At 42.4% G+C, this 23,509-nt stretch overlaps 1 protein-coding gene across 1 annotated transcript in view; it reads left to right on the top strand.

The window, feature by feature from the left end:
• The window catches only part of LOC140482785 (5-hydroxytryptamine receptor 1D), a 35,470-nt gene that overhangs the window by 5,460 nt on the left and 6,501 nt on the right, over positions 1 to 23,509 (top strand). The window lies entirely within an intron of this gene.

Here is a 23,509-nt window from a genome sequence, read left to right as displayed (position 1 = left end):
GGAGGTGGTCTTTCAGCACTTCAAACCTGTCTCCCACTGAATGAAATTATGATTTTTTTCCTTTAACTCCATCCAGCTAACTTAGCTTCACAACCAAAAATCCTCTTGTCGAACAAAAAACTAGTGATCTCAGATTTAAAATGATTAATTGACCCCTTTTGTGGAAGAATATTCCACGCTTTGACCATTCTTTGCGTGAAGAGGTCTTTCATAAATGAATTGCCTGACATTTATTTTTGTATCATGTATCCTTTGTCCTAGACTCTTCACCAGTGGAAAAAGTTTCACACTACCCACCCTATTAATCTGTTTAAAAAATCTGAAACTCCTCAGTTAAATCACCGTTTCACATTCTACATTCCAGATAAAGCAAGTCTATTTTAGATATTTCTTCTCATGATCTTAGGAGCCTGGTAATATTCTGGTGCATCTGCAATGCACTTTTTCCAAGGCCAGCATATCCTGCTGCAAACAGTATGCAATACTTCAGATGATGACTGACCAGGGTTTCGGTACCTATCATATAAGTCTATTTAATCTTTTTGATTGTGATTTGTACTTGACTACTACATTTCTGTGATCTGCATTCACGGAGTCCTACGTGGACCTTCACTGGTCCAAAATTCTTTATCATTTAGATAATAGTGAACCCATCCTTTTTTTATGTAAAGTGTATAACCTTATCTTTACCTATGTTGAAATCCACCTAATACTGTTTCACCCACTCACTTCATCTATCACTGACTTTCTGTAATTTTTTGCTCCTGTCTACATTACTTACTAAATCATCAATCTTTGTGTCATTAGAAAACTTGGATACGTGGCTCTCCACTATGTTATCTAAATTATTAATAAATATAATGAATAGTTGAGGACCTAGCACAGATCCCTGTGGGACATCACTAATCACTTACCTTCTATTCAAAAACATATCCATTATTCAACTCTTTCTATCTCCTAACCAGTCTCTTAATGAGGTCAATGATTAGCCTTCAGTTTCATGATTTTTAATTTTAGCTAACGATCCTGTATGTGGAAACTGACAACAGAGGAAATCCAGTTACCATGGTCCACTCGGGAATCAACAACAAAAGCATAACAAACAATTAGGTTCAAACAAACTTTATTGTTAACATTTATTTCTTCATGGGTGTGGGTGTTACTAGTTCGGCAAACATTTATTGCCAATTCCTACATTAACTGTAAAGGAAGAGAGTAGCTAAAGTAATCATTGGTCCATAGAGGGAGAGACAGGGCAAGTTATGGAGTAATGAGAAAAAGGCAGAAACAGTGAAATATTTTGGATGCAGGTTTGCTCGCTGAGCTGGAAGGTTCATTTCCAGATGTTTCATCACCGTACGAGGTAATATCTTCAGTGAGCCGCCGAATGAAGCACTGATGGTGTAGCTGGCTTTCTATTGAGATGCTTGTGTTTCCTTGGGTTGGTGATGTCATTTCCTGTAGTGATGTCATTTTCTATGATGATATCATTTCCTGTTCTTTTTCTCAGGGGGTGGTAAATGGGATCCAAGTCAATGTATTTGTTGATTGAGTTTCGGTTGGAATGCCATGCTTCTAGGAATTCTCGTGTGTGTCTTTGTTTGGCTTGTCCTAGGATGGATGTGTTGTCCCAGTTGACGTGGTGTCCTTCCTCATCTGTATGTAAGGATACAAGTGGGAGTGGGTCATGTCTTTTTCTTTTAGCCTAGTTTTAGCCACCAGGATATATGAACATCAACTAGCCACAAAACAACATGACCCTCTCTCACTAATACATCTCAATAGAAAGCGGGCTACACCATCAGTCACTCATTCAGAGACTTACTGAAGATGTTACCTAGTATAGTGACAAAACATCTGGAAATGAACCTTCCAGCTCAGTGAGCAAACCTACATCCAGAACCTCAACCTGAGCTACAAATCTTTTCAAAACTTGCTAGTGAAATATTTTATCTGACTTCATGGTAGAAGACTGGAGATACATTTCTGAAGTATGAAATCTGTTGGGAAAACTCTGGAAACTATTGTTAAGAAAGTCTTAATATTCAAAGTTGGAAAATTATAGTATGATCAGACAAAGTCAACATGATTTTATGCACGTTATATTATATTTGATGAGATTATTAACTTTTCAGGGTCTAAGCTGTTGGGCCAATCAAGGGAGCCAGTAGAAAATAGACTAGATAGCTGGGACCTTTTGTTACTGGAGCTTAGGAGGTTGAGGGGTGACCTTATAGATGTTTATAAAATCATGAGGGGCATTGATAAGGTGAATAACAAAAGTCTTTTCCCCTAGGGTGGGGGAGTTCAAAAACTAGGGGGCATATTTTTAAGGTGAGAGGAGAAATATTAATAAAGGACATGAGGGCAATGTTTTTACACAGACAGTGATTTTATGTGGAATGAATCGCCAGAGGAAATGATAGATGCAGGTACAATTACAATATTCAAAAGATATTTCTGATAAGTTCATGAATAGGAAAGGTTGAAAGGGAAATGGGCCAAACACAGGCGAGTGGGACTAGTTTAGTTTGGGGAGATAGTTGGCATAGTTTGACCGAAGGGACTGTTTCCATGCTGTATGACTTTATGAGATTTTAGATTAGATTTCTTACAGTGTGGAAACAGGCCCTTCAGCCCAACAAGTCCACACCGACCCTCCGAGGAGCAACCCACCCAGACACAGTCCCCTACATTTACCCCTTCACCTAACACTACAGGCAATTTAGCGTAGCCAATTCACCTGACCTGCACATCTTTGGACTGTGGGTGGAAACCAGAGCACCCAGAGGAAACCCGCGCAGAGACGGGGAGAATGTGCAAACGCCACACAGACAGTTGCCTGAGGCTGGAATCGAACCTGGGTCCCAAAGGTATAACTATTGGTGAATCACACAGTTAAGTAACCTTGTTCAGAAGCTGTAACTAAGCTAGAATTAATGTCAGGAAAAAAAGAGAAGGATGAAGATGATAAAGAAATTGGAATTTTAGCACAATAAACTTAGCACTCCTGATTTCATTGTGCAGCTCTTTCCCAGGAGCACCTTGCATTGCATTGTGAGAGCTTGTTGAGTATGAGTGAAACTGGTGACAGATCATGGCCTGCTCGGTACCTGAGCCTACTATAATGCAGACCCAGGGGTGGGTCTGTAGAACTATCTGTCTGGGCTGGGACTAACCCGTGCAGATCACTAGTTGTGGCTCTATTTTGGTGTTCAACAATAAACAACGTTCCTTTCCAGTCAGATTACCTGGGTTATAACATGAAAGATGAGAGTCAAGAAAACTTTCCACCAGTCCTGCCTTCCAATGGAATCAGTAAGACTGTGATAGGGAAGTTATTGAAATTACTGGGAAACTGGAATCTTGTGATGCGGTGGGTAGGCCCCAGTGCACCGAAAGATTGAGAGAATATTTTCAGGCGAATGGGATTGAATGGCTTCACTAACAAAACGTCACTCTCCCGACTGTTTGTGGGGCCCTGATTTTCAGCATCAGAACCCCGGAGACAAAATCCTCTGGTGAACTGACAGAGATAGTAGCAGACCACTGTGACCCGAAACCATCTGTTATATTGCAGTGTTACAGGTTTAACATGGCTAATAGACTTCCTGGGAACCAGTTGCTGAATTCTAAAGGAGATTGCGGAAATTGGCAGTGAATACGGTTTTGCACTTCAGGGAATATTTGTAGAGTTAATAATATTCCGACCCAAAGGAAGCTACTAACTGAATGAGATCTGCACCTCAGGAAAGCTGAGGTGAAAATGTGGGAAGAAAGGCTTGGCAGCTTCAGAACTCCGTAGGCAGTACTGTCCTCAACCTTGGATGACCTCCCTACCATTCCCGATGAGGGGCTCCTGCCCAAAATGTCGATTTTCCTGCTCCTCGGATGCTGCCTGACTTCTAGTGCATTTCCAGCACCACTCTAATCTTGTCCCTACCATAGAGTCAAGTCCCCAGTGGATAATACTCGCGGCTCCTATTTGTTACCAAGGAACAGAGAAGGAAGAACAGGACAGTACAGGAACAGGCCCTTTTGCTCACCAAGACTGCAATGGCACATGATATATTTCTACACTAAAATCCTTTTGCCTGTGCGGTCCGTATCCCTCTATTCTCTGCCTAATCATATATCTGACAAGATGCTACATGCTGCTATAGCATCTGTCTCCATCATCTCCCCTCGCGGCACATTCCTGGCAATATCTTGCCTCTCACATCTCCTTTAAACTTTCCCTGTTTTACCTAAGACCTGTGTTGTCTAGTAATTGACATTTATACCCTGCGACAAGGACTCCAACTATCCATTCTATCCATGCCTCTCATAATTTTGTAAAGGCTATCAGGTCACACCCTCAGCCTCTGAAGTTCAAGTGAAAACAAACCAAGTTTGTCCAATCACTCCTCATGTCTTAATTTTTGCTCATCTATGCTGTCTGTTATTAATATAGATACCATGGTATGGTGACACAAACTTTTCACTATTTCACTTTTCACAAACAAGTGACAATAAATGACTATTCTATTCTAGCAAACAAACCAGGTAACATCCTGGTAAACCAATTTTGTACCCTTTCTGAAGCCTCCACATCCTTCTGGTAGTGTGGCAAACAGAACTGTATACAATATTCTAAATCTGGCCTAACTAAAGTTCAATCCAGCTGCAATATGACTTTCCAAGTTTTGTACTCTGTTTTCTGTATTCAGTGCTCCTGATGTGGTCTGCTCTACATTGGGGTAACCAAACATAAACGTAAAATGGGCACATTTTGCCGAGCATCTCAGCTGGCTCTACAGGGATGGACCTGACCTCCCAGTCACCACCCATTTCAATTCCCCCTCCCACTCCCTTTCTGACATGACCATCCTTGGCCTCCTCCATTGCCACAGCAAATCAGACCACAAATTGGAGGAACAACTCTTCATTTTCAGCGTGGAACAATGAGTTCTCCAATTTCAAATAACCTCCCTTCTCTTCCTCTGACTCCCTTCCCAGCCCCTCCTCCTCCCTTCCATTCCTCTGATTGACCCCTTCTTCCAGCAGAGGTAAAAACAATAACTGCAGATGCTGGAAAGCAAATACTGGATTAGTGGTGCTGGAAGAGCACAGCAGTTCAGGCAGCATCCAACGAGCAGCGAAATCGACGTTTCAGGCAAAAGCCCTTCATCAGGAATAAAGGCATGGCCTCCTTCTTTAGAGACCGCAATTTCCCTTCCCACGTGGTTAAAGATGCCCTCCAACGCATCTCGTCCACATCCCACACCTCCGCCCTCAGACCCCATCCCTCCAACCGTAACAAGGACAGGACGCCCCTGGTGCTCACCTTCCACCCTATAAACCTTTGCATAAACCAAATCATCCGCCGACATTTCTGCCACCTCCCAAAAGACCCCACCACCAGGGATATATTTCCCTCCCCACCCCTTTCCGCCTTCCGCAAAGACCGTTCCCTCCGTGACTACCTGGTCAGGTCCACACCCCCCCTACGACCCACCCTCCCGTTCTGGCACTTTCCCCTGCCACCGCAGGAACTGTAAAACCTGTGCCCACACCTCCTCCCTCACCTCTATCCAAGGCCCTAAAGGAGCCTTCCACATCCATCAAAGTTTCACCTGCACATCCACTAATATCATTTATTGTATCCGTTGCTCCCGATGTGGTCTCCTCTACATTGGGGAGACTGGGCGCCTCCTAGCAGAGCGCTTTAGGGAACATCTCCGAGACACCCGCACCAATCAACCAAACTGCCTCGTGGCCCAACATTTCAACTCCCCCCCCACTCTGCCGAGGACATGGAGATCACCTTCACCGCCGCTCCCTCACCACCAGACGCCTGGAGGAAGAACGCCTCATCTTCCGCCTCGGAACACTTCAACCCCAGGGCACCAATGTGGACTTCAACAGCTTCCTCATTTCCCCTTCCCCCACCTCATCGTAGTTTCAAACTTCCAGCTCAGCACTGTCTCCTTGACTTGTCCGAACTTGTCCAACCTGCCTATCTCCTTTTCCACCTATCCACTCCACCCTCTACTCCTTGACCTATCACCTTCATCTCCTCCCCCATTCACCCATTGTACTCTACCCCCACCCTCCTCTAGCTTATGTCTCCACGCTTCAGGCTCACTGCCCTTCTTCCAGCAACCAATCGGAATCATTCTTCCCATCGTCCAACCAGGCTATATCCTTTACCTGTGTTCACCTATCACTAGCTCACCACCCTGCCCCTCTCCCCACCCAAAATCTCCCCCACCCCCCTTCCATTTTATCTGCAGCTCCCCTTAACCCCCACCCCGAGTCCTGAAGAAGAGTTATGCCCAAAACATTGACTTCTTCACCTCCTGATGCTGCCTGGCTTGCTGCGTTCTTCTAGCCTTCTAATGGTATACCTTGGATTCTACCATCTGCAGTTTTTTTCTGTCACTCGCAATTGAAGGCCACATGCCACATGCCTTCTTGACCACCTTATCCACTCTTCTGCCACTTTAAGGGAACTGTGGGCCTTATGCCTATGTCCCTCGGTATGTTAATGCCACTAAGGGTTCTACTATGTACTGTACTGTGTACTTCCCTCCTGCATTAGACCTTCCAAAATACATCACCTTGCATTGTCCAGATTAAACTCCATCTGCCATTCTCCATCCAAGTCTCCAATCTATCTATCCTGCTGTATTGTCTGGCAATCCTCCTCACAATCTGCAGCTCTGATCTTTATGTCATCAGCAAACATACCAATTGGGCCACCTACATTCACTTCCAAATCACTTATATATATTACAAACAACAGCACTGATACCCGCAGAATACCACTGGTCACATATTTCCAATCAGAGAAACACCCTTCCATCACTATTGTCTGTCTTCTGTGACTAAACCAGTTCTGTATCAATCTTACCAGCTCACTGCTGATCCCGTGTGACTCCACCTTCTGTATCAGCCTGCCATAGGGAACCTTGTCAAAGGCCTTGCTAAAGTGCATGTAGACATCAACCGCTGTGCCCTCATCAATCAACTTTGTCACTTCCTCAAAAAACTCAAATTTGTGAGACTTGATCTTCCCCACACAAAGTCATGCTAGCTATCACTAGTAAGTCTACATTGTTCCAAATATGAGTAAATTCTATTCCTAAGAATCCTCTAATAATTTCCCTACTACTGATCCGTAAGGATTATTGACATGTAACTTCCCAAATTATCCCTGTTGCGGCTCTTAAATAAAGGAACAATATTGGCTATTTTAGAGTCCTCTGGGACCTCTCCTGTGACGGAACAGGATGAAAGGCTCCGAACAGAGCACCAGCAATTTTGTCCCTCCCCTCCCTCAGTATTCTGGGATATAAATCCCAGCAGACCATGGGGACATTTCTACCTTAATGCTTTTCAAAACTGCCACCACTTCCTTCTTTTTATATTGACCTGTCCCAGAATATCAACATTACCTTTCTCTAGACTCACCATCCATCATGTCCTTCTCCTTTAAGAATATTGATGCAAAGTATTTGTTAAGGACCTCACGGACTTCCTCCGGCTCCATGCATAAATTCCCTTCTTTGTCCTTGAATGGATCTACTCTTTTTCTTGCTACCCGCTTGCTCCTTACGTAAGCATAAAACACCTTGGAATTTTCCTTAATCCTGTTAGCCAAGGTTGTTCCGTGACCCCTTTTAACCCTCCTAACTCCTCGTTTGAGTTCTTTCCAGATTTATGTTCTTTGAGGACTCTGTCAGTCTTCTGCTTCCTAAACCTGACATATGCCTCCATTTTATTTTTGACTAAGTTCTCAATTTCACTTGTCATCCAAAGCTCCCAAATCTTGCCATCCTTATCCTTCATTTTCCAAGGAACATGCTAGTCTTGATGTCTAATCAATTGACCTGTAAAAGATTCTCACATGACAGATGTGGACTTACCCTCAAACTGCTGCCCCTAATCTACATTCTCCAGTTCCTGCCTGATATTGTCATAGTTAGCATTCCCCCATTTTAGTACTTTCACCTAGGGCCTACTCTTATCGCTATCTGTAAATAATTTAAAACTTAGAGAATTATGGTCACTGTTTCTGAAATGCTTCCCCACTGAAAGTTCAAACACTTGGCTGGGTTCATTTCCCAATACCAAGTCTGGTATGGCCCCCTCCCTAATTGCACTTTTTTCATATTGCTTAAAGAAACCCTTCTGGATGCACCTAACAAATTCCACCCCCATCCAAGCCCCTGACACTAAGGGAGTCCCAGTCAACACAGGGGTTACACAAATACAGGGGAAGGAACAGGAACTTTCCCAATTTATTGAGGTTTCCTAATTGCTTGACATAGACAATATTAAATTGTCAGTGTGGATGTCGAGAGCTTAATCTTTCTTACAAGGTGATCAATAAATCCTCCTGAGAGAGTCAGGTTTGTTTTAAAGACAATTCAACTTTTTATTTTGTCCTTGTTTATCCCTCCTGAAAGACATACAAACAGCAGTTTAAATCTTGCTGAATTTCTGAGTGTAACTGAACCTAGAAAGTTGTGACTGTTTTGGCTGTTTTTAAGAAATATTCTATTTTTAACGGTCAAATATTCATTCATATTCCATAGAATCTTACAATTATAGAATGGTTACAGCACAGAAGAAGGCCATGCACCCCATCAAATCCATGCTGGCCCTTTGCAAAAGTGTCTAGATTAGAGTGGTGCTGGAAAAGCACAGCCGGCCAGGCATCAGCCGAGGAGCAGGAAAATCGACTTTTCGGGCAAAAGCCCTTCATCAGGAATAGAGGCAGGGTGCCTGCAGAGTGGAGCTCTACTCTGCAGGCACCCTGGTTTCCAGTATCTGCAGTCCTTGTTTTTACCTCTGCAAAAGTGAACTAGGCAGTCTCACTGTCCCTGCCCTTTCGTTACAAATTTCGCCTGCAAATTCTTTCTCTTCAGAAAATTCTTCAATTTCCTGTTGAGTGCACCGATTCAACCAGTTCCAACCGCACTTTCAGGAAGTGCATTCTCATGAAACTACTCACTAGATTTTTTCCCTCTCGTGTCCTGATATTTCTGTAATTAATCTATATGTTCAATATACCATGAACATAAATAATTTTATACATATCTAATAAATGATATATGCGTATGCAATTAATCTATGCTATATATATGCCTAATGATTAATATACATATGATCAATGTTTATTAATCAATGTACATTAAAGATAGTGATTAGCACATAAATAGCATATTGACAATGTTTACTGTGATATACATATTAGGATTTTTTTTCTTGGTGGGTTTGTATTTTCCACAGGATTCTTTTTTATCTCAGGCCGAAGGAGGATATTACCATTGATGAGATTGTCTTTCGAAAAGGAGGTATAGGATTTATGTAGGTTAGGTATAATATTAGAAAAGACCAGCAGGTTGACTCCTTCTCAGTTTACAATGTGGAACATTATGACTGGTAATCAGATATCTAGCAGGAAGGTGCAAGAATAGATTCTCACATTAAAGTGGTGCTGTTAGGATTCAGTGTGTCCTTAGGTAGAAACTTTAACTGACTGTTACCCAGTGACACCTGCTGGAAAATGTAGATGTACAAAGATCAGTGAAGATTGTGCAAGCTTCACTGTTATGCTGACCTCCTCACCACATCTCTCCCTTTCAACCCCACAGCCCATCACTATCAAAAACCATAAATGGCATGTCAACATGGCATTGTTTAGATTTTGGAGGGAGATGTTTCTGTGAATGACAGGATCTGTCATTTAGTCTTGTTGGTATTTGGCATCGATATATGTTGACCAAGTGAGGTGTGGGAGGCTCATACACAGTATAAATGTTAGCATATACAGATGGGTCAAATGGTCTGTTTCTGGGCTGTGGACTCACCATCTCTCTTTTCTCCGATTCTCAATTCCAAGGTCTTGGCTATAGACTTCCATTGGATTGGTCTGTGCTTATGGACAAATTATTACAATGGTTTGTCTCTTCCAGGATGGTCGACGAGATACTGTTATGGACCAGATCCCCTCAAAATAATTTAAGAAGGTAGCCCAGGCCCTAACTTTTATTTTTCAAAAGGTAGATGTAAAGTGGAAATTCCAGGAGTGATGCAGCAAAACTGACTTTACTTACACACTATGGTTGAAACACAAACAAAAGTAAACAGAATTTAGAATAACTTACTTATTTGAAAACTCAACCGTCTCAAAGTCGCAACTTAATGAAGTTGTTCCAATTCCTGCAACATCCCATAAACACACCCCTGGTCAAATGGTAAATTCAAAAATGGGTTCTTACAGGCAGGAGAGAATTCAGAGAGAAAGTTCAGGCAAGACCTCCGTTGAAGCTTGGAACCTCTTTTCATTGTAGTTGCTTCTCTGCTACCAGTCGCTCTGACTCCCTGCTAAAAAGTAAACCAATCTAGAAATACCCTGAAATGGGAGAAATGGCCACTCCTCTTTCATTGTACAACTGTTTTTTTTTAAAAAAACCTAAAGGCCTCCTCTGATTGTCGACTTAGGTAGCGTCTGTTAGCCATTTCAGTACCACTGACTTTACAACCCCTCTTGTAAAAAAAACCAAGGTCAACAAACCTTGCTAAAGGGGTAGCATTGTCACAACAATCCCACGCTTCTCTGCCATCAGGCATGGTGAGAGGGTTTAGAGGCTGATAATGAATCTAATATACAATACATCTTACAGCCTGTCTAACACTCCCATCCACCCCCATTAACCTTGCTGACCATGAATCTCTCTACTTCTGTCTTAAAAATATTCAAAGACTCTGGTTTCACTGCATTTTGAATTCTGAAGTCTCATAACTCTGAGGAAAATGTTTGCAAAATCTATCTCTTAAATGGACGATCTCTTAAATGGACGATCTCTTAATTTCAAAATGAATTGCTTCACATATCCCCACATTATAATCTATTTACCAGTTGTTTGCCCACTCACTTGACCTATTTGTATTCCTTTGGAGCCTCATTATGTACCCTTCACAACTTGCCTTCTGACTGATCTCTATGTCATCAGCAATGTAAGCAATCATACCTTCAGTCCCTTCAGTGAATCGTTTCTATAAACTGTGAAAAGTTGAGGCCACAAAACTGACCACTGTGGCATACCAGTCATTACATTTTGCCAACCAGAAAGTGACCCATTTATGATTTAGTTTCCTGTCAGTTAGCCAATCTTCTATCCATGCCAAATTTCTACCTCTTTTACTAAGGGTGTTTATTTTCCTCAAAGCCCTTTGATGAAACTTTACCGAATTCCAACTGGAAATCTAATTACAGTACATCCACTGATTCTCCTTTATCCATAACATGTCACATCTTCAAATATCTCCAATAAATTGGTTAACAATGGTTTCTCTTTCATAAAACCGTGTTGACATTGTCCAATTCTTGAAGGTTTCTAAGTGTTTTCTATAATATGGTCAGTAATAGTTTTAAATATTTTGTCAATGATGTTAAGCTAACTTGACTGTAGATTCCTGCTTTCTGTCTCTCTACTTTTTGAATAAAAGTAATTACATTCACTACTTTAAACCCAATGCATCTTTCTATAGAACCCAGAATGTAGGCCATCAGGATCTGGAGACTTGTCAGTTCTAATCCTTCTGGGAAAGCATGTTATTTGGCACATTAGCAAACACCTTTAGAGGTAGATCAACAGTATTTCCTTCATGAATCCTCTCTGTTACCTTACAGACTCATACAGCTTGAAAACAGTCCAACTCATCCATGCTGATCAGGTTTCCCAAACTAAACTAGTCCCATTTGCCTGCATTTGGCCCATAACACTTGAACTTTTCCTATTAATTTACCTGTCCAAATGTATTTTAAATGATGTAACTGTACCTGCATCTACCACTTCCTCTGGCAGTTCATTCCATATACGAATCACCCTCTGTGTGAAAAAGTTGCCCCTCAAGTCCCTTTTAAATCTTTCTCCTCTCACCTTAAAAATATATCCCCCTGTCTGGGTGAAAAGATTGCCCCTTGGATCCCTTTTAAATATTTCTCCTCTTACCTTAAACCTATGCCCTCTAGCTTTGGACTCTCTTGCCCTGGTGAAAAGACCTTTGCTATTCACCTTATCTACAGTCTCATGATTTTATTAACCTCTATAAAGTCAACCTGCTACACTCCAGGTAAAGAAGTCCCAACCTATCCAGTCTCACCCTATAACTCAAAACCACTAGCTCTGGTAACATCCTTGTGAATCTTACCTCATCAAAAAAAAACTGAAATTAGTTAAACATGATTTGTCTTGTATCAAATCTGGGCTGACTTCTCTTAATTAATTCACATTTGTGCAAGTGATTGGATTCCATCTGGAGTGATACTCATCACTGAGGTGAAACTAACCAGCCCGTAGTTTCAGGGTTGATCCACAGGTATAACATTTATTATTCTCCAGTCCTCTGGCATTAACAGATATCGAAGGAGGATTGGAAGATTATAGCCTGTGTCTTTGTAATTTCCTCCCTCACTTCCCTCAGTATCCTATGATGCATCTGATCGGGTCACAGTGATTTCTAAATTAAGTACAGCTTGCCTTTCTCATAACACTTCCTTATCAAATTTTGTTCCACTAACTGTCTCAATTACCACCACTTTCACTACAACATTGACAGTGTCTTCTTCCGTGGTAAGGACAGATGCTACGTACTCATTTTGTACCTCAGCCATTCAAAAATACCCTTCACAATCCCAAATCGGCTGCACTCCTTCTTCCTCTAATTAAATACCTACAGAAGGTTGTGATATTTCCAAACCAGAACACATTCTGAAAAGTACTTCAATTGCTCTAACAAATTTGGGACACTTTGAAGTTGAAAAAAGGTTATAAATAAATTCAAGAGTTTCTTTGCCTTGCAGAGTAGCAAGAGGCACAGCAGCAGTGTCTGAGTTCTGTTGTGGATAGAATAGAACAAATGTACAGTCAGGTTGAAGGGAGAACTTCTAATCTGTGGTAAGGAAACAGTTGCTAGTGCCTCAGCAGCATCTTCAGGATGTCCAACTACTGAGTTAAATTGATGAAGAATTCCAGATTTATGGGAAGGCAGGCTGGAAAGTCGAGCTGAGGCCATAATCAGATCAGCTATGATTTTATTCAAAAGAGGGAAATAGGATTGAGGGGCAGAACGGCCTACTGTTGCTTTTCATAGAATGTTAATAGAATCTCCACAGTGTGGAAACAGGCCATTTGGCCCAACAAGCCCATACCAACTCTCCAAACAGTATTCCACCCAGATCCATTCCATACTGAATTACTCTACATTTCCCCCCGACTAACCTACACATCCCTGAACTCTGTTGGCAATTTAGCTTGGCCAATCCACCTAGCCTGCACATCTCATCAATCTATGAGAGGTGGGCTAGAGAGATTAGCTTCGCCAAGGAAGTCAAGATGTTCTTGAAATAAGAAAACAGTATGTTTTTTCACGTGTGAACAATTACAGTCATAGAGTCATAGAGATATCCAGCATGAAAACAGACCCCTCGGTCCAACCTGTCCATGCCGACCAGATATCCCAACCCAATCTAGTCCTATCTCCCAACACCCGGCCCATATCCCTCCAAACCCTTCCTATTCAGATACCCATCCAAATGCCTCTTAAATGTTGCAATTGAACCAGCCTCCACCACATCCTCTGGCAGCTCATTCCATACACGTACCACCCTCTGTGTGAAAAAGTTACCCCTTAGGTCTCTTTTATATCTTTCCCCTCTCACCCTAAACCTATGCCCTCTAGTTTTGGACTCCCTGACCCCAGGGAAAAGACTTTGCCTACTTAACCTATCCATGCCCTTCATGATTTTATAAACCTCTGTAAGATCACCCCTCAGCCTCTGACGCTCCAGGGAAAACAGCCCCAGCCTATTCAGCCTCTCCCTATAGCTCAAATCCTCCAACCCTGGCAACATCCTTGTAAATCTTTTCTGAACCCTTTCAACTTTCACAACATCTTTCCGACAGGAAGGAGACCAGAATTGCATGCAATATTCCAACAGTGGCCTAACTAATGTCCTGTACATCTGCAACATGACCTCCCAACTCCTGTACTCAATACTCTGACTAATAAAGGAAAGCATACCAAATGCCTTCTTTACTAGTCTATCTAACTGCGACTCCACTTTCAAGGAGCCAAGAACCTGCACTCCAAGGTCTCTTTGTTCAGCTACACTCCCTAGGACCTTACCATTAAGTGGAAAATGTCAAGAAAGCAAGGGCATGGGTTTGGAGTAAGTCCATCTGGTTGGGGAGCTAGCTTTGGCACAGTGGGATGTGTGGACAGTAGATGTCTGATCTACATGGTAACCTTAGTCATGGTATTAATTGGTGTTACTCCAATCTATTTATCACAGCTGCAGTATTTACACTTGTGCAGCACTGCAGCCCTGACACTGTGTAAACAGCTGCTGGCAGATATGTGTTCCTGGACAAACAGAATATGCAAATATGGCACTGAGGACTTTCCATTAGTTTGAGTTCCCTGTGTCTATTCCAAAAACCAGATATGACAGTTTAATTTTAAATATAAAAGCTTTCTGATGACACAAAACAAACCATTGCACATTTGCAGAATGCTCCTGTTATGCCTTCAGGTTAAATGGGCCTCCCAGTGTATATTTAGTTAAGTACATAATGTGCGTACACACTCACTGAATGGCTCAGTTTATTTACACAATTCCTTTATGGCTCAGTTCGTGTGCGATTCAGATTGAGTCACACAGATCTGTTTGTGTACAGCATTTCAATGTGAGTCTGTATACAGACAAGTCCACTATAGGTCTGTTTATAAATACAGTTTCAGCATGGGCCCTGTGTGTATTTGGTTTCAGTATGGATTTGCTTCTGTGTGCAAGTGTACATGGCCTGCTTTAAGGGGAACACCCCTCTGTGTCAAACTGTGAACTTCCCTCACTAAACACCAACTAAATGCTAAGGCTAGATTTCCACAGAATCGTGGTGTCTCTTGAGGCCTTTAACAATGACAGGTGAGACTTGGGGTTCAGATGTCCTTCTCCTATTTGCAACATACCCTGCTTTTGCCAGGGGGTGGGTGGGGAGGTGGTGTTAAAGGGGCAGCTAGTTGCTCATGACATATAATAGAAGCCTGAACTCAGCAGGGCTTTGTGAATTGAGTGCTGACTTCAAACACAGCTCATTTTCACTGTCGAATGGATATTATCCAGCATTAATTGCAAATTCTCAGAATAGATGTAAATGCTTTTGAAGGACAGGTAAGGTCTGTAGAGCTGTCAGGCTGTCAAGTTATTTAAAGAGCTTTCTGTTTAGAATATAAAATAAAAAACGCCTGTTTGTATCTATGAGTTCAGTAAAATCTGTGCTATCAGTTTTACTCGCTGTTCAAAAACTGTGCTCTTAGTTTTAATAGCTTTTGTTGACATGCCCTTTGTGATTACTGCTTGAGAACCTTCATTCCCACACTTTAGGTTTTTAAATTCAAAGTTTGTTTGATAGTCCAAAGAAGTTATTGAAGGATTAGTTGCTTTTGATAGTGGGGGCTACTATGAGTACACATTAAGGGATTAATTACATGGATAGATTTAAAATGGATTGAATGGGTTTTCACGAATGATTTTTTTTAATGTAATGAAATCTGTAATAGATATTTAGGACTGGGTGAATTGGCTTAGAGGATTAGGGTGGCATGGTGGCTCAGTGGTTAGCACTGCTGCCTCACAGCGCCTGGGACACACATTCGATTCCAGCCTCTGGTGACTGTATGGAGTTTGCACATTCTCCCTGTGTCTCTGTGGGTTTCCTCTGGGTGCTCCAGTTTCCTCCAACTGTCCAAAGGTGTTAGGTGGATTGGCCATGGTAAATTAGATGGATTGGCCATGCTAAATTGCCCGTATGTCCAGGGATGTGTGGGTTAGATGGATTAGCCTTGGGAAATGCATGTTACAGAAATAGGATGAGAGGGTGGGACTGGGTGGGAGGATCGGTGTGGACTTGATGGGCCGAATGGCCTGTTCCCACATTGTAGGGATTCTATGCTTAAGGCAAAAAGAGGTGGTTGGGGGAATGGATGGTAACGCAATACCTTCTACAACTGACTGCAGTGAGAAACACTTTTGTGTATTCCCCTGGAATAATGAAAAGAGAGGGGAAACAAAAATGGTTTTGTAATAACAAGAACAGCTTCAGAATTTTCAGATCTATTCTCTATATCTGCTTTGTTAATGAATCCCAACCTTAGCTTCCTCCATTGGACAAAGTGGTAAAGCCATTGAGTAGCTAGTTGGTCAATGCATTAATGTCTTAGCAAGTCATTTTCTGCTCTTAAAGCTGGTCTTGAGAACTGAACTGAAGCAATTTTAAATAATTATGGAACATGTACTTAGGAAGCATTTGAAGTCATATTAGCACGAAGGACTTTCAATGTTTTGCACGTAGGCGAAAGTGAGGACTGCAGATGCTGGAGACCAGAGTCAAGATTAGAGTGGTGCTGGAAAAGCACAGAAGGTCAGGCAGCATCCGAGGAGCAGGAAAATTGATGTTTCAGGCAGGAGCCATTCATCAGGAATGAGGTTGGGAGTCTCCGGGGTGGACAGATAAATGGGAGGGGGATGGGGCTGGGGAGAAGGTAGCTAACCAGTTCCAACCTTCCAGCTCAGCACCATCCTCATGACCTTTCCCATCTGCCAATCTTCCTTCCCACCTATCCGCTCCACCCTCCTCTCTGACCTATCACCTTTATCCCCACCTCCATCCACCTACTGCACTCTCAGCTACCTTCTCCAAAACCCCACCCCCCCTCCCATTTATCTGTCCACCCCAGAGGCTCGTAGCCTCATTCCTGATTAAGGGCTCCTGTCCAAAACATCGATTTTCTTGCTCCTTGGATGCTGCCTGACCAGCTGTGCTTTTCCAGCACCACTCTAATGTTTTGTACACCCTTACATCCTCTATATGACCATTGTTAGATGGGTCTTCAACTGTCTGAGCTATAACCTCTAGGATTCCCGCTCTAAACCTCCCTGCATAAGTGCATCTCTCATTCCTTAAACCCATTTCTTTGACCAAGTTTTCATAATCTATCACTTTATGAGGCTGGTGGCCAATTTCAGTTTCTCAATGTTCCCTTGAGGCATCTTGAGGTCACGTTTACTATGTTAGAGACACTGCACAAATGCAAGTTGTCAGTGACAGTGGAAGAGCTTTCCACTAATTCCTTCACACTGTCTATCTTTGTCAATACTGGTGTCATGTAACATTACAGTGTATTGGTGTAGTATAATCCTAAAACATTAAATGTTTGCTGCCCTGTTGCTGTGTCTGAAAAATCTCATGTAGCAGATTATTTAACAAAATTGGAATCGTTTTGCTATGAACAAGAACAAGGTAAAAACAATGACTGCAGATGCTGGAAACCAGATTCTGGATTAGTGGTGCTGGAAGAGCACAGCAGTTCAGGCAGCATCCTTAGATGCTGTCTGAACTGCTGTGCTCTTCCAGCACCACTAACCCAGAATATGAACAAGAACAGTATATGCTGAGGATTTATGTGCCTGCTTTCTCTGATTATCTTTCATGGCTTAAGTATATTTCCCCATTCGGGTGGCATGTGTGCTGTGCAGTGCAGTGTCACCTGTCATTTAAACAACAGGAGTTAGTGAAGCAATCTTTTGGGATGAATGAGATGGGCGATGATGAGAAATCTGGGAGAATTGTGCAAAACGTTGAGCAAGGTCTTTCTCAATCTCGAGAGCAACCAGTTGCATTTCCTAGCAAGATACCAGGCATAAAGATAAGTTTCTCACTAGGGACGAGATTCTTGCCAGCAAACGTAGAGATGAGATATTCACTAATTGGCGTATAGATGTGATTCTCACTAGTTGGTGTTTAGTTGAAACTCACTAGCCAGCACAGAGACAAGCCTCTCACTGGCAAATGTCGAGATGATACTCTCGCTAGTAAGCAACGAGGTGCCTATTGAGGGGTATAATTGCTTGTTGTCATCCTTATTAATATGCAGCTTCCTAAGGCTACCACCTGCTGTGAGGAAACTCTCTGTCGACAATACCCAGTAGGAAAGGCTGAGCCACTACTTGGCCACTTGCTCCTCTGGGCTGCCATCTTGGTCACCTAGCACCATCATCTCAGGGCACACACCATAGACACTGACATTCAACCTGTAACAGCCTGCCCATATCATCATGGCACATCAATGATCCATTTCCAATATGCTTCTATACTTCAATGCTGTATCTCAGCACCTCTAATTGGAATGTCACACAGGGACAGGTACCCAGCTCACAGACTGGACTAGGCTGTAGCTCAGGGCTGCTCGCTTGCTCTCTCAGCGGTCACTCCCTTTGAGCCTCCCGGCCTCACCACTTTTTCACTTTGCCCCCTCAGCCAGAGCTAGCGATCTCACAGGGACTTCTTTATTGTTTTGTGTTTTAGCACAGATACTGCACCGGGCAGCTCATCACTGTTCTCAGCAAAGCTCAATCACATCAAGGGAGGGAGAGAGCCTTCAGGGGGAGCATAACATGTCTGGTGGGGGGGTGTCCAAAATCAGCTTGTACTCAGTCTATCAGTCTCTCCCCTCATAAGACAAAAGCCTATGACCCAGCCTGGTGCTTCTTTTCCTGGTGTGGGCTGTTTCCTCCTGTACTAACTGAAAGGGAAGTACTGAAGGAGATGGAAGTGGTTGGCCCAGCTCTTTATGTAGAATGGGGGAAAGGTGGTGAGGTGTTCTGTGTGCATGTGTGCCTGTGTGTGTAAAAACGCAATAGGAATTAGTGAGAGTAGTAGACTGTGAGTCTTGGTGGGGGTTGGGTACAGTAGCAGAGAGAGAGAGAGAGAGATGGCAAAGAGATGGTGGCAGTTATGCTGCAGGAACAGAGATTGGGCAGGTCTACTCTGGTGTCATGGCCTGTACTACAGGTCTTGGGGGTAGAGGACTTCACTCCTCTGCACCGCACCGTCCGGGCGTAGGAACCGCTTCATGAGGCAACTTGGTAAGATAGTGTGAGAAAATTCAATTGGCATTATGAAGAGAATCTATCCATGAAGCCTAACCAATATGACACTTTACCAAATTATGCCAAGATTCCGCCCAATGTTTTTTCTATATTGTACTATTAACAATAACTTATAAAATTGTATGCTGTAAGAGGAGAAGTAGGTCATTCAGCCTGTTGAGTCTGGTTTCAATGATAATCCTCAACTCCGCTTTCCTGCTTTTCCCCCATAACCCTCGAATCTCTTACTGATTAAAACTCTGTCTCTTTCAGCCTTAAATATACTGAATGACCCAGTCTCAACTGCCCTCTGTGGTAAAGAATTCCACAGAGTCAATTCTCTCTGAGAGAAGAAATTCCTCCTCATCTCTGTCTTGAATGTGTGACCCCTTATTTTGAGATGATGTCATTTGGTCCTAAATTCTCCCACAAAGGGAAACAACTTTTCTACATCTATCCTGTCAAATCCCTGATGAATCGTTATGTTTCAATAAGGTTACCTCTCATTCCTTTAAATTCCAATAAATACAGGTCCAATCTACGCGACATGGTTTCATAAGACTGTTCCTCCATTCCTGGTAACAGCCAAATGAACGTTCCTTGAGCTATCTCTAATAACTGCTTATCTCTCCTTAGATGGAGGGACCAAACTATTCACAGTATTCCAGCTGTGGTGTGACTTTTCCTGTTTTTTAAATGCTCCATTCCCTTTGAAATAAAAGGTGAAACTCTATTTGCTCCCCCTTTCTCCCTGCTGAACTTGTATGCTGGCTTTTTCTAATACATGGAAGTGAACTCCCAAATCCATCTGTTCTATGCCTTTCTACTGTTAATGAAATAATATTCAATTCCTATATTCTTCCTTCCAAAGTGCATACCTCACATTTTCCCACCTTATATTCTATCTACCAAGTTTTTGCCCACTCATTTAATCTGTCTATAATCCTCTGCAGACTCTTTGTGTCTTCCTCATCACCTGTCTCCTCATCTATCTTTGTGCGATCCCTGCAATCCCAGCAACATCCTTGTAAATCATTTCTGAACCCTTTCAAGTTTAACATCTTTCCTACAGCAGGGAGACCAGAACTGAACACAATATTCTAAAAGTGGCCTCACCAATGTCCTGTACAACCACAACATGACCTCCCAGCTCCTTTACTGTACTCAGTGTACTGATTAGTGAAGGCAAGTATGCAAAACAACTTTTTCACTACCCTGTCTACCTGTGACTCCCCTTTCAAGGAACAATGCACCTACACCCCTAGTCCCCTCTGTTCAGCAACTCTCCCCAGGGCCTGACCATTAACTGTATAAGTGCTGCCCTGATTTGCCTTTCCAAAATGCATCACCTCACATTTATTTAAATTAAACTCCATCTGCTACTCTCGGCCCATCTGATCAGGATCCTTTTGTATTTTTAAATAATCTTCTTCACTATCCACTACACCACCAATTACAGTGACATCTGCAAACTTACTAACCGTACCTCCTATATTCACACCCAAATCATTTCTATAAATGAAGAAAAGCAGTGGACCCAGCACCTATCCTTGTGACACATCACTGATCACAGACCTGCAGTCCAATAAACAACCCTCCACCACCACCACCCTCTGTCTCCTACTTTCAAGCTAGTTCTGTATCCAAATGGCTAGCTCCCTGATTCCATGTGATCAAGCCTTGCTAACGAGACTACCATGTGGAACCTTGTCTAACATCTCAGTGAATTCCATATAAATACCGTCTACCATTCTGCCTTCCTCAATCTTCTTTGTCACTTCTTTAAAAAAAAACTCAATCGAGTTAGACATGATTTCCCATACACAAAGCCATGTCGACTCTCCCCAATAAGACCTTGATTTTCCAAATGCTGTCCCTCAGAAGCCTCTCCAACAACTTATCCACTACTGACATAAAGCTCAATGGTCTGCAGTTACCTGTCATTTTCTTACCACCTTTCTTAAATGATGGCACCAGATTCGCCAACCTCCAATCTTCTGGCACCTCACCTGTAGCTATCGATGATAATGAATATCTCAACAAGGGCCCAGCAATCACTTTCCTAGCTTCCTACAAAGTTCTGGGATATACATGATCAGGTTGTGGAGATTATCCACCTTTATGCATTTTAAGATGTCCAACACCTCTTCTCTGTAATATGGACAATTTTCAAGATATCACTATTTATTTCCCCAAGTGCTCTAGCTTCCATATCCACTCCACAGTAAGTACTGACACGAAATATGTGTTTTATATTTTACCCATCTCCTGTGTTCCCCACATAGGTTGCTGTGTTGATCTTTAAAGGTGACACTGACTCTCAGGAGGCTCCAGTTCCCCTTTAAGATGCTATTTAAAACCTGCCTCTGTTACCAAGTCATTTGGTCACCTATTCTAATGGCTCTGTGTAAAATGTCGTCTGATTATGACTGCTGTGACCTTGGAACGTTTCACTGCACTATAGGTGCTACATGACTGCAAGTTGTTGTTGGCGTCTGTCAGGGTTATCATTCTACACAGGTTAAAGATATCAAAGCTTCAGAACTTATTGTTTAAAATGGAGCCTCTAACCTTCAGGTCCGAACTTAAAGTCATCGTATAAAGTCCAGGTTAGTCCTTAATGGAGATCTGAGTACAAGCCCTTAGGAAGGAGTTTGGAAGGATTGCAGCAGAACATAATGGAGCAGTTAAATGGTTTAAATCAAGAAGATGGGCTCATTTGAAGGTAAAGAGTTGTTTTAAGATAATTAAAGGATTTATTCAAGTTGATAAGAAACACAGTAACTCCTCTGATTGGGGTGGGAGGGTGGGGGGGGGGGGGGGGAGGCTGTGTGGGGAAGTCCAGAATAAGAAATTACAGTAAGATTAGAGGCGGTCCATTCAGGGGTAACAGCAAGGAGCACTGCTTCACACAGAACTGCAGTGGAAAATTTGAAACTCTCTGCCAAAATGCTTTTAACAATGGGGGTCAAGTGAAAAAGTCAAAGGTAATGTCAGTAAATTGTCAGGTATTAAAGAATACTGAACAAAAGCAAGCAAAGGGAGTTATGGGCAGAAATTAGTCAGGATGGAATTTTCCTTCCAGATGAATAGAATTGAAAGGCAGAGAAGCTGTATTGAACTTATATAGAACATGATGAGACCTCATTTGGAATTCAAGAATAGAAACACTGGACAAGGTACGAGAAAGATTTATGCCCATTTTACATCTCTTCTTTTTCTTTCTTCACCATTAAGAATCTCTTTGTCATCAATTCTGGGCCTTTACACCGTCTACCCTATTACTCCTCTACCTCTGTCAAAAGTATTTTAAAAAACTATTTTTCAAAACCTTTCAGTGCTGAAGAACAAGTCTTTTTGGACTTGAAACATCAACTCTGTTTTTCTCTCCTCAGATACTGCCAGACCTGCTGAGTTTTCTGGCATTTTATTATGTTTGAGAAGAAAGATTTACAAGGCACAATGACTCAGTGGTTAGCACTGCTGCCTCACAGCACCAGGGATCTGGGTTCGAGTCTACCCTCAGGCGCCCGTCTGGGTGGGGTTTACACATTCTCCTTGTACCTTTGTGGATTTCCTCCAGGTGCTCTGGTTTACCCCCACAGCGCTGATTAGGTTGGATTGGCCACACTAAATTGCCCATAGTGTCCACGAGTGTGTAGACTAGATGAGTCAGCCATGGGAAATGTAGAGTTACAGGAAGGTCTGGATGGGATGCTCTTCAGAAGGTTCTTGATGGGCTGAATAGCCTGCTTCCACACTGTAGAGATTCTATGATAGTGCAAGAACTAAACATTTGCATCCATCAGAAATATACTACGGGAAAAAAAGAAATGGTTGAACAGTGACCTACTAGAAATCTTTAAAATTACAATGTTGATAGGGTAGATGTGGAAAAATGCTTCAATTTGTGTCAAAGCTAAAGTGCACTTAGCGGTGAAATTCTTCACCCAGAGTCTGGTTAGCAAGTGGAACTAGTTGAGGTGAATAGTGAGGATACATTTTAGGGAACAATAGATGATTTTTTTTTAATGTATTCACTGAAGGATGTGGATGTCACTAGCCAAGCCAGCATTTATTGTCCATCACTAATTGCCCAGGGGGCTGGTAAGAGTCAACCAAGAGTTAAGAGTCTGGAGTTACAGGTAGGCCAGACCAGGTAAGGATGGCAGTTTCCTTCCCAAAAAGACATTAGTGAACCAGGGGTTTTTCCAACAATTGACAATGGATTCATGGTCATCATTAGACTCCTAATTCCAGGTTTTTTTGTTGTATTTAAATTCCACCTTCTGCCGTAGCAAGATTCGAACCCAACTCTCCAGAACATCAGCTGAGTTTTTGGATTAATGGTCTAATGATAATACAACTAGGTCATGACCTTCCATAATTACATGGAGGAGAATGAAATACAGGATCTGTTGACAAGATGAGATGATATAAGATGGGAGGAAATTGAAATGGAGGACGAATTCCTGCATGAACCAGTTGGGCCAAGTGGCCTGTTTGTGCACTGCACATTGGTGG

This window comes from Chiloscyllium punctatum, chromosome 11 (assembly GCF_047496795.1).
Source record: "Chiloscyllium punctatum isolate Juve2018m chromosome 11, sChiPun1.3, whole genome shotgun sequence".
In the NCBI taxonomy this organism is placed as follows: Eukaryota; Metazoa; Chordata; class Chondrichthyes; order Orectolobiformes; family Hemiscylliidae; genus Chiloscyllium; species Chiloscyllium punctatum.
This window is presented reverse-complemented; position numbering and strand designations above follow the sequence as displayed.